The sequence below is a fragment of the Schistocerca gregaria genome, chromosome 4 (assembly GCF_023897955.1).
Source record: "Schistocerca gregaria isolate iqSchGreg1 chromosome 4, iqSchGreg1.2, whole genome shotgun sequence".
Classification (NCBI taxonomy): Eukaryota; Metazoa; Arthropoda; class Insecta; order Orthoptera; family Acrididae; genus Schistocerca; species Schistocerca gregaria.
The window spans coordinates 540,549,973-540,561,284 of NC_064923.1; the positions used below are offsets into that span (position 1 = coordinate 540,549,973).

At 40.3% G+C, this 11,312-nt stretch overlaps 1 long non-coding RNA gene across 1 annotated transcript; it reads left to right on the forward strand.

Annotated features, from left to right (window-relative positions):
• The first annotated feature begins 1,706 nt into the window (after positions 1–1,706).
• LOC126266628 (uncharacterized) lies at positions 1,707–10,990 on the forward strand. The gene is made up of 2 exons (XR_007548902.1): positions 1,707–3,362; positions 9,148–10,990. It is a non-coding gene; the product is annotated as an uncharacterized LOC126266628 (long non-coding RNA).
• Positions 10,991–11,312: the final 322 nt, after the last annotated feature.

The following is an 11,312-nucleotide window of genomic DNA, read 5'->3' on the forward strand; positions in this document are numbered from 1 at the left end:
CAATAACAGCTATTGGAAAACGACTTTCACCAGTATCAATGTAAGGCTGGGGCCCATGGATGTACATATTTGGAAACATTCTAAAATGAAAGCATATGTGTTTTATAACACAAACTTATGTGTTTTTAAATGGACCTATAATATTTTTTCTTCAGCAATCCATAGCATGGCAAAGCACATACAAAATGGCGTTGATTGCATCGCAATATTCCCATTACATCCCGAGATATTGAGACGCGTAGTTAACGCTTGAAACACCCGACATGCGCTGCTAGCGCACGTTCTGAGGCTCAGGCGTGAACCCCATGCTGCCTGTAATCGCGATGTGATTGACAATGGAAATATTGCGATGCAATCAACGCGATTGTGTATGTGCTTTGTCATACTATGGATTACTGAAGAAAAAATATAGGAAGTCCATTTAAAAAAAAAAAAACATAAGTTTGTGTTAAAAAACACATATGCTTTCATTTTAGAATGTTTCCAAATATGTACATCCATGGGCCCCAGCCCTACATTGACACCAGTGAAAGTCGTTTTCCAATAGCTGTTATTGTTCCAGAGATATTCTGGGTGGACAAGATAGCTGGGACACACTGTGTGTGTATATATATATATATATATATATATATATATATATATATATATATATATATATATATATATATATATATGGCTATTTTCAGTTTTCTGAACGATTCTGAGAGGTGTGAACTGCTACATTACAGAAAAGTTTATTTGCTATTTTCTTGTAACCTACAGATATTTACTGGAGAATGTTGTGTTCTTTAAGAACAAAAAATTGCTAGTAAACAGTGGAAAATCCGAAATCACCTCTCCCGAACAGGTCATGAAGGCCCAACGCTACCAAACGGTCGCCATGTTATCTGCAGCCCATAGGAATCACTGGATGCAGATATGGAGGGGCATGTGGTCAGCACACTACTCTCCCGGCCCTATGCCAGTTTCTGAGTCCAGAGCCGCTACTTCTCAATCAAGTAGCTCCTCATTTTGCCTCGCAAGGCCTGAGTGCACCCGGCTTGCCGACAGCGCTAGGCAGACCGGATGATCACTCATCCCAGTGCTAGCCCAGCTCGACTGTACTTAACTTTGGTGTTCTGACGGGAAGCAGTATTACCATTATAGCAAGGCCGTTGGCATAAAATCTGATTCTTTGCAGAAAGTCGTCAGAAATGTGAAGTTTTCTTCTCTGTACTTCCAGTGAAATCAGTGAGTGGTGAACATAGCAAACATATACGGAATACAATACCTACATTACATTATGTAATGTAGCAGATAAGCTACCACAATAGCAGCTGAAGGAAGAAACCATACAGACTTGATACTAACAGAAGAAAAGCAATAAAACTGTTCCCCAACACAGAAGAAACCAATTCCACAACTGTTGCTGCATCTGAACCACAAGTGGGAAGTATCTTCAACACATTCCCTTTTAAAGAAAAAGTAATCACATTTACAAAAATATTTTTGTATTCCAAAGTCGAGTGAAGTGTAAGTCTGTGTGATACATTATGCTCCATACAAAATTGCTATGTGTCAAGGAAAGACGCTCTCATAGTAAGAACAGACAACAAAAGAAATATATTCTTCTCATACATGAAATACGTGTTTATATTCCCTTGATTTCAGAGGAGTAAGCTGCGACTATACATATATTCAAAAGTATTTATGCATCATTAATTTGTAGCTAATGTCACTGTCTCAGAGAGAATCGGCTGTTCTTACATGTATTTCACGATCATTCATGTCTCTTGATAATTTAGTAACACTTCGAACGCAAAAAGTAATAACCATTTCGCTAAGTAACTAGAAAAATAAATGAAAATGAACTTTAATTTTACGGCTGCTTTCTCGCTGCTCGAAGCGCTAGTGTGGCACCAACTGTCAGAAGGTAACAATTTTCACAGGAGTGGGTGTCGCGACTGTTTTGTTAGACAGTGATACGAAATGTTCCGGAATTCGCGTATGAGGGCGGCCACACACTTAATTGCATGCTTGGCAAGCATGCTTGAGCAAGCATTTATAAATTCATGGCGCATGTACACAGTTGATGTATGCTTATACAAGCATTAGTGTGTTTATCAAAAAATGTCGAGCTAAGACGACTATGCGCCGTCTTTGACAACGTTTTTGGTTGTGTTACGAAATAAAGATGAACTGTTGTGTGTGTAGTAGAGAGAGGTTAATAAACGAAAACATTATTCCCATATTAACTACTTTTGGTAGACACGCTATGGAAACTTATCACACAGCACTGTTTATTTTCTTTTCTCCTTGTCCATGCAATATGTGTTCTTTGACTCGGCATTCAGAACAGTACAACTTTTGTGCAGAACATAATTTAAGATAAACAAATGTAAATTAAATCAAGCTAGATCACTGACAGATGATATCACAAGGCTTCCTGTTCTTGGTAAACACGCTCAAACATATAGACGTTTGAACGCTTGTACAAAGCATGCATAATCGAAATACTATCAAGCATCAAGCTGCTTGTACAGTCTTAATCCTTGCGCAAATTTTTTGTACACAGGCGTAAGCATGTTTGGGCCAGTACATTTGCGTCATGCGTGCTTGTCGAGCATTTAGTTATAGGTGTGGGGTCACATTAAAACGTAATCTGAGTATGACGTAAATCTGAGTAATGTTGCAAGAATTGCATTTTACAGCATCGAAATTGTACTGGATCGTACGCAAGGATGTTAATGAAGTGTGAAATAATAGTTTGGCACATGCATATAAGTTTTGTTGGTATATAATGGAGCATTGTGCTGCAACATTTTGTATAACTAGGCTAGCGACTAGAAGATACAGCAAATCACGAGTTTTACTGTTTTTGTGCCTTACAACGATGTTTCGTTTGTGTTCCACGCACTGTACTGAGCTTAAAAACCATTAGTACTGACAACTTTTTGTTGTGCCAATCTGCGACTCAGCATCTCTGCTCTATGATGAGTAGCAGCTGTCCACTTTATAATATTGTTAAATTCCACCCTGGATTTTCTTTTGAAATAATGATTTTTGTTATAGTTACAGAAGCACACACCTAATTTTAGATTTGATGAAGACACTTTTTGGAGGGTGTCATAATTCCTGCAGAATGTCAAATGAAGATTTTTGCATATTTGCTATCGAAAGTGGAAGTGTTGGTAGCGAAACGGAATACCAAGTGGAGAAAGGTGATTGCACCAAATTATCGACTTGCTAGTGCCCTCACGTTTCTGGCAGCAGGAGACAGTTTTAAAAGCCTTCAGTACCTAATTAGAGTTTCGTCACAGATTGTTTCGAGTATACTTCCAGAGGTTTGCAGTGACATTAAAGTGCTGCAAGGAGATGGAAAGGTAAACATTTTGTGTTGGAGAGTGTGTTTCTCAAAACAAGTTTATTTAAGTGATGCTAATAACAACAACAACATTGAATTTTCGGTAATAAATGGCGAACCTCTAGAAATCATGATGGCAGAGTAGTTTGAAGGTGGTGTTGAGATTTCCTGGTGAGATGTAGAGTTAACCAAGGATCCATTTTCATTTTTCCGTTTACTAAATGCTGATAACACCTAATTTTACAGCCGTGACTTTGTTGACAATGTATAAATTTTTTACAGTTACAAATATTTTACAGTATGCTGCAATTACTATAATCGTTTGTAGTACAAGATTGTTTCTTAAATTATTATTCATGTTAAATGATGATTACACAGTCATTTTTGGATAAGCCATTGCTCAAGACAGTCTTTATACTCATCTCATGTTAGCATGCTAATTTTATCATCATCATCATCATTTAAGGCTGATTATGCCTTTCAGCGTTCAGTCTGGAGCATAGCCCCCCTTATAAAATTCCTCAATGATCCCCTATTCAGTGCTAACATTGGTGCCTCTTCTGATGTTAAACCTATTACTTCAAAATCATTCTTAACGAAATCCAGGTACCTTCTCCTTGGTCTGCCCCAACTCCTCCTACCCTCTACTGCTGAACCCACGAGTCTCTTGGGTAACCTTGATTCTCCCATGTGTGTAACATGACCCCACCATCTAAGGCTGTTCGCCCTGACTGCTACATCTAGAGAGTTCATTCCCAGTTTTTCTTTGATTTCTTCATTGTGGACACCCTCCTGCCTTTGTTCCCATCTACTAGTACCTGCAATCATCCTAGCTACTTTCATATCCGTAACCTCAACCTTATTGATAAGGTAACCTGAATCATCCCAGCTTTCGCTCCCATACAAAGTTGGTCGAAAGATTGAACGGTGCACAGATAACTTAGTCTTGGTACTGACTTCCTTCTTGCAGAAGAGAGTAGATCGTAGCTGAGCACTCGCTGCATTAGCTTTGCTTCACCTCGCTTCCAGTTATTTCACTATGTTGCCATCCTGTGAGAAAATGCCTACTAAGTACTTGAAACTGTCCACCTGTTCTAACTTTGTTCCTCTTGGCACTCAATCCGTTTATATCTCTTTCCCACTGACATTACTTTCGTTTTGGAGACGCTAATCTTCATACCATAGTCCTTACATTTCTGATCTAGCTCTGAAATATTACTTTGCAAACTTTCAATTGTATCTGCCATCACAACTAAGTCATCTGCATATGCAAGACTGCTTATTTTGTGTCCACACATCTTAATCTCACCCAGCCAGTCTATTTTTTTCAACATATGATCCATAAATAATATGAAAAACAGTGGCGACAGGTTGCAGCCTTGTCTTACCCCTGAAACTACTCTGAACCATGAACTCAATTTACCATCAACTCTAACTGCTGCCTGACTATCCATGTAAAGACCTTTAATTGCTTGCAAAAGTTTGCCTCCTATTCCATAATCTCATATAACAGACAATAACTTCCTCCTAAGAACCCGGTGATATGCCTTTTCTAGGTCTGTAAAGCATAGATACAATCCCTGTTCCACTCATAACACTTCTCCATTATTTGCCGAAAGCTAAAGATCTGGTCCCGACAACCTCTAAGAGGCCTAAACCCACACTGATTTTCATCCAATTGGTACTCAACTAATACTCGCACTTTCCTTTCAACAATACCTGAGAAGATTTTACCCACAACACTGATTAAAGAGATATCACTGTAGTTGTTACAATCTTTCCTGTTTCCATGTTTGAAGATTGGTGTGATTACTGCTTTTGTCTAGTCTGATGGAATCTGTCCCGACTCCCAGGCCATTTCAGTTATCCTGTGTAGCCATTTAAGACCTACATTCCACTGTATTTGATGAGTTCCGACTTAATTTCATCCACCCCAGCTGCTTTATTGCACTGCAATCTATTGACCATTGTCTCCACTTCCTCAAATGTGATGCTATTTCCATCATCATTCCTATCCCATTCTACCTCGAAATCTGAAACATTACTGATCGTATTTTCACCTACATTGAGCAACTCTTCAATATATATTCCCTCCATCTGCCCAAGGCATCCACAGGATTCACCAGCAGTTTTCCTGACCTGTCCAAAATACTTGTCATTTCCTTCTTACCTCCCTTTTGAAGACTGCTAATTACACTCCAGAATGGTTTTCCAGCAGCTTGACCCATAGTCTCCAACCTGTTTCAAAGTCTTCCCAAGATTTCTCCTTGGATGCTGCAATTATCTGTTTGGCTTTGTTTCTTTCTTCAACATAACTTTCTCTGTCTACCTGAGTTCTAGTATGTAGCCATTTTTGATATGCCTTCTTTTTCCTTTTACAGGCTGCCTTGACTGTGTCATTCCACCAAGCTGTTTGCTTCATCCTACTTTTACACACTACTGTTCCAAGGCATTCTTTAGCCACTTCTAGTACTTTGCCCCTGTACCTTGTAAATTCCTTTTTCCAATCACTGTAATTGACTACATTCAACTAACTGGTACCTTTCTGAGATCACTGTTATGTACTTGTGCCTGATTTCCTTATCCTAAAGTTTCTCCACTCTTATCCTCCTACACATGGACCTGACCTTCCTGCACTTTCGGCCTCACAATCCCAATTTCATTGCAGATTAAATAATGATCAGTGTCATCAAAGAATCCCCTGAATACACGTGTGTCCCTCACAGCCTTCCTGAATTCCTGATCTGTTATTATACAGTCAATGACAGATCTGGTTCCCCTGCCTTCCCAAGTATACCGGTGAATGTTCTTATGTGTAAAAAAAGGAGTTTGTGATTACTAAGCCCATAGTGGCCCAGAAATCCAAGAGTTGTTTCCAGTTCCTGTTGGCCTCCATATCCTCTCCAAATTTACCCATAACCTTTTCATACCCTTCTGTTCGATTTCCAATCCTGGCGTTAAAATCACCCATAAGCAGAACACTGCCCTTGTCCTTTACTCTTAACAACTACATCACTGAGTGCCTCATAAAAACTATCCATCTTATCTTGATCTGTCCCTTCACAATGCGAATATACTGACACAATCCTAATTTTCTTGCTAGACACTGTCAAATCCATCCACATCAGTCGTTCGTTTACATACCTTATTGCAACTACGCTGGGTTCCATTTCTTTCCTGATGTAAAGCCCTACACCCCATTGTGCTATTCCTGCTTTGACTCCTGACAGGTAGACATTGTATTCTCCCACTTCCTGTTCTTTCTCACCCCTTACCCAAATGTCACTAACAGCTAAAACGTCCAGCCCCATCTTACTTGCAGCCTCTGCCAGCTCTACCTTCTTTCCTGAATAGCCCCCATTGATATTAATAGCTCCCCATCTCATTACCATTTGTTTGCCAAGTCGTATCTTAGCAGTCCGTGGTTTGTCAGTTAGAGGTGGGACTCCGTCACCTCCAAAGGTCCGAGGCATTTTGCTCTGATTGTTGCCAGCATCATATTTAAAGTACCAGGGAAGCAGGTTGCTAGCCTTACTTGCCCCGAGTCCCATTGGGTTTTACCCCTAACGGTTGAGGGACTAACCGGTGGATTTTGTAGTCTTTGCCGTATGAGCACAAAGGTGACCACGACTCAGAATATGTCTGAGATGCCCAGCCTTATTCCAAAGTAACCGGTATCCCAACTGTTGGGACCACTTACTTGGCCACTCATATGTTGCCTGTGTTTCATGAACTAGGACATGACTACAGAAACCCACACCATGAACCACTCCTAATTTTATTTGCTAACAAATTAGAGGTTTTTTGCTATTAATGTACTGTGAACCAAGTGGAAGTCCTTTTGTGCCTTGGACCATTATTGTTAATTTCTATGTTCATATTTGTGATATTGGTATCTTCTTTCACTAGCCTAATGGTTTCCAACATATACATGATGCAAACTGAAACAATATCTTGTGAATAAGCTTTTGCAAGAGGTTCCTTTCTTTTACTTTTGCTATGATCCTAAAGGCCCGCTTGTGTGACAAGAAAACCCTATTTGTATTACTGTGGCAAGTTCGACACCCAGACAATTATTTCATAAAATAAGGAAGGGTAAATTCATCTGAAATATATAGTCTTTGGAGATCATTAACTGCAATTTTGTTACCATTACACTGAAGATAATGCACACATTTTTCTAGAATTAGTGTTTGTTTTTGCTTGTGACGAGAAAAAAATTACCGTACCATTTAATTTTCAGGTCATCTGCTCCAGTAATGTTTTTGGATAATTATTTACAACAGCACTACTGTTTGAAGGCAACAACATTGCTGCTACAAAAATAGCATAAAATAGTTGCATTTACTCATTGAAATTACAAGGTGCATTCAAGTTCTAAGGCCTCCGATTTTTTTTTTCCCCTAATTAACTACTCACCCAAAATCGATGAAACTGGCGTTACTTCTCGACGTAATCGCCCTGCAGAGGTACACATTTTTCACAACGCTGACGCCATGATTACATGGCAGTGGCGAAGGCTTCTTTAGGAATCTGTTTTGACCACTGGAAAATTGCTGAGGCAATAGCAGCACGGCTGGTGAATGTGCGGCTATGGAGAGTGTCTTTCATTGTTGGAAAAAGCCAAGAGTCACTAGGAGCCAGGTCAGGTGAGTAGGGATCATGAGGAATCACTTAAAAGTTGTTATCACGAAGAAACTGTTGCATAACGTTAGCTCGATGTGCGGCTGCATTGTCTTGGTGAAACAGCACACACGGAGCCCTTCTCGGACGTTTGTGTTGCAGTGCAGGAAGGAATTTGTTCTTCAAAACATTTTCGTAGGATGCACCTGTTACCATAATGCCCTTTGGAACGCAATGGGTAAGGATTACGCCCTCGCTGTCCCAGCACATGGACACCATCATTTTTTCAGCACTGGCGGTTACCCGAAATTTTTTTTTGGTGGTGGGGAATCTGTGTGCTTCCATTGAGCTGACTGGGGCTTTGTTTCTGGATTGAAAAATGGCATCCCTGTCTCATCCATTGTCACAATTGACGAAAAGAAAGTCCCATTCATGCTGTTGTTGCGCGTCAACATTGCTTGGCAATATGACACACGGGCAGCCATGTGGTCGTCCGTCAGCATTCGTGGCACCCACCTGGATGACACTTTTCGCATTTTCAGGTCATCATGCAGGATTGTGTGCACAGAACCCACAGAAGTGCCAACTCTGGAGGCAATCTGTTCAACAGTTATTCGGCGATCCCCCAAAACAATTCTCTCCACTTACTCGATCACGTCGTCAGACCGGCTTGTGCGAGCCCGAGGTTGTTTCGGTTTGTTGTCACACGATGTTCTGCCTTCATTAAACTGTTGCACCCACGAACGCACTTTCGACACATCCATAACTCCATCACCACATGTCTCCTTCAACTGTCGCTGAATTTCAATTGGTTTCACACCACACAAATTCAGAAAACGAATGATTGCACGCTGTTCAAGTAAGGAAAACGTCGCCATTTTGAGTATTTAAAACAGTTCTCATTCTCGCCAATGATGGTAAAATTCCATCTGCCGTACGGTGCTTCCCTCTCTGGGACGTATTGACAATGAACGCGACCTCATTTTAAAACAATGCGCATGTTTCTATCTCTTTCCAGTCAGGAGAAAAAAATTGGAGGCCTTAGAACTTGAATGCACTTCGTAATATAGCAGTAGCTTGTATGCTTAACACTGCCATACTGTTATCCTGTGGTTTGTCATTCTCCAATGGTCTAAAACATGACAATATCAGTAAATCACCCATAATGTTATGTGTTTCAGATGCCAAAAACATGTACAGAATGGACGAGAGTTGCAATAATGTTTGGAAAATCTTTGAAATTTTCTCCACTACATTGGTGCCACGGATAGACGCTGTAGCTGTACAGGCCCCTGCTAACATGGATGTGAATTTTACAGTTATAAATACAGCACAAATACATTTGGGCTATTGGTCAATGTATTTAAAGTGCTTTGGAAACCAATGCTGCTTCAGCTAGATAAAGGGTGAGGGTTGCCCAGAAAGTAATGTTACAACAATGCTACATGAGAGAAACATTACATATGTACTATTTGTAATCTCCTAAGTGAGTGCACCGCATTTGTCACTTCAGACAGACAGCATAGCTGCAGAGCAGTTTCAAAATGGCATTTGCAGGTGATGTACAGTACAAGCAACATGCAGTTATTGAATTTCTCACTGCAGAGAAAGAAACTGTGGGGAATATTAACAAATGCTTATGCAAAATCAGTGGAACATCTGCTGTCAATAGAAGTACAGTTAGTCACTGGTCGCGGAGGGTGAGGTCATCGGAAGGCGGTTTGGCAGAGATCCACTATTTGCAGCGGTCAAGCAGGCCATCCACGGCTGTAACACCTGATATGTTGCAACGAGTTGCTGATGTCATTCACGAGGATAGCCGCATTACAACTCAGCAGTTGGTGCTGCATCTGTTAATCAGAAGGAAGTGTGGGTGCAATTGTCCGCACTTTTAGATATTCAAAAGTGTTTAAAAAATGAGGTCTAACAGTAGATCACAAATTGCACAGAAAAAACGTTTGTCTTGATTTGTTTCAAAGTTTTGAAGGAGCCTTCTTGTCCTGTATTGCGACAGGTGGTGAAACGTGGGTTCTCCATTTTTAGCCCAAAACAAAATGACTCTCGATGGAATGGCACCATTCAGACACCCCACAGAAGAAAAAATTCAAAGCAACTGCTTCTGCTGGTAAGGTTATGATCGCCGTTTTCTGGGACTGTAGAGGTGTGATTCTTATTGGTGTGTTGCCAAGAGGCAGTACAATTAATTCAGAAGCTTATGTCAACACATTAACAAAACCCAAGATGCGCTTCCGGCGACTTCAGTGCTATAGCATTCCAGGAGATTTTTTGCTGCAACACGATAACACTTGGTCCCATACAAGTCTTAGGACTGCTGAACAGATCGCAAAATGGGGTTGGACAGTTTATCCCATCCACCCTGCAACCCTAACCTAGGCCCCTCGGACTTCCATTAAAGGATGTCATTCATGAAAGACATTTTTAGGACGATTAGGATGCGATTCACATAGTGAAGCACCCGGCTGTGCTACCAGGACAAGGATTGGTACCAACACGGCATAGGCGGGACAAGGATTGGTACTAACACGGCATAAGCGCTCTTTTCACGCTGGAAGCCATAGAACAGGATGGAGATTACATGGAGAAATAGGGTGTGTTGATAAAACACCATTCGTTCATGTTTGTAATTCTCATTATGTTCGATAAATTGTTGAAGGAAGAAAAATGTGGTGCATTAGTTTCTGGGCAGCCCTCATGCTATACAGCGTTCATGGTGTCAGATGCATAATGACTGGACATAATTAATACTGTTAAGAAATATCCCAAGGAAGACTGGCCTTGAAGCAGAAATGAATTTGCTGAGCACTTGTTAACTACTAGAAAAATACCGTGGTAAAACAATTGCAGCCACTGTCAATGTAGACTATTTGTTCTGTATAATTTCATTACCCAAATAAAAATGGGTCACAGTAGTTAAGTTTTGTGTTACTACAAATGTGGACTTACCATATGTTGTTTGTGCCCCGACATTTCCCTATCCAAATAAATATTGGTCAAAATAGTTAATTGTGTTTTGTTATTCTTGTGATCCTTGACCTTTTGGTATCTTGGTAACTTTTTTCTGTTGTTGATATATTTTTGTGATAGTTTGTAACAAATGACAAAATGGAAAATGAATCAGTGGTACCCCAATCACTTCTATAAGTTTATTCTATTCCGTTAATTCAGATTTTAAGCAGGTCACCTGAGATGGACTGACTCATAGAGGGGTAATTGTACAGTCTAGGGTTAACCAGGGATAGCTAACCGAGAAATAGGCTAACCACGGGTTAACTTGAGTGCGGATTGTATGACACCATTTTATTCCCTGATTAGTTATTCCCGGAGT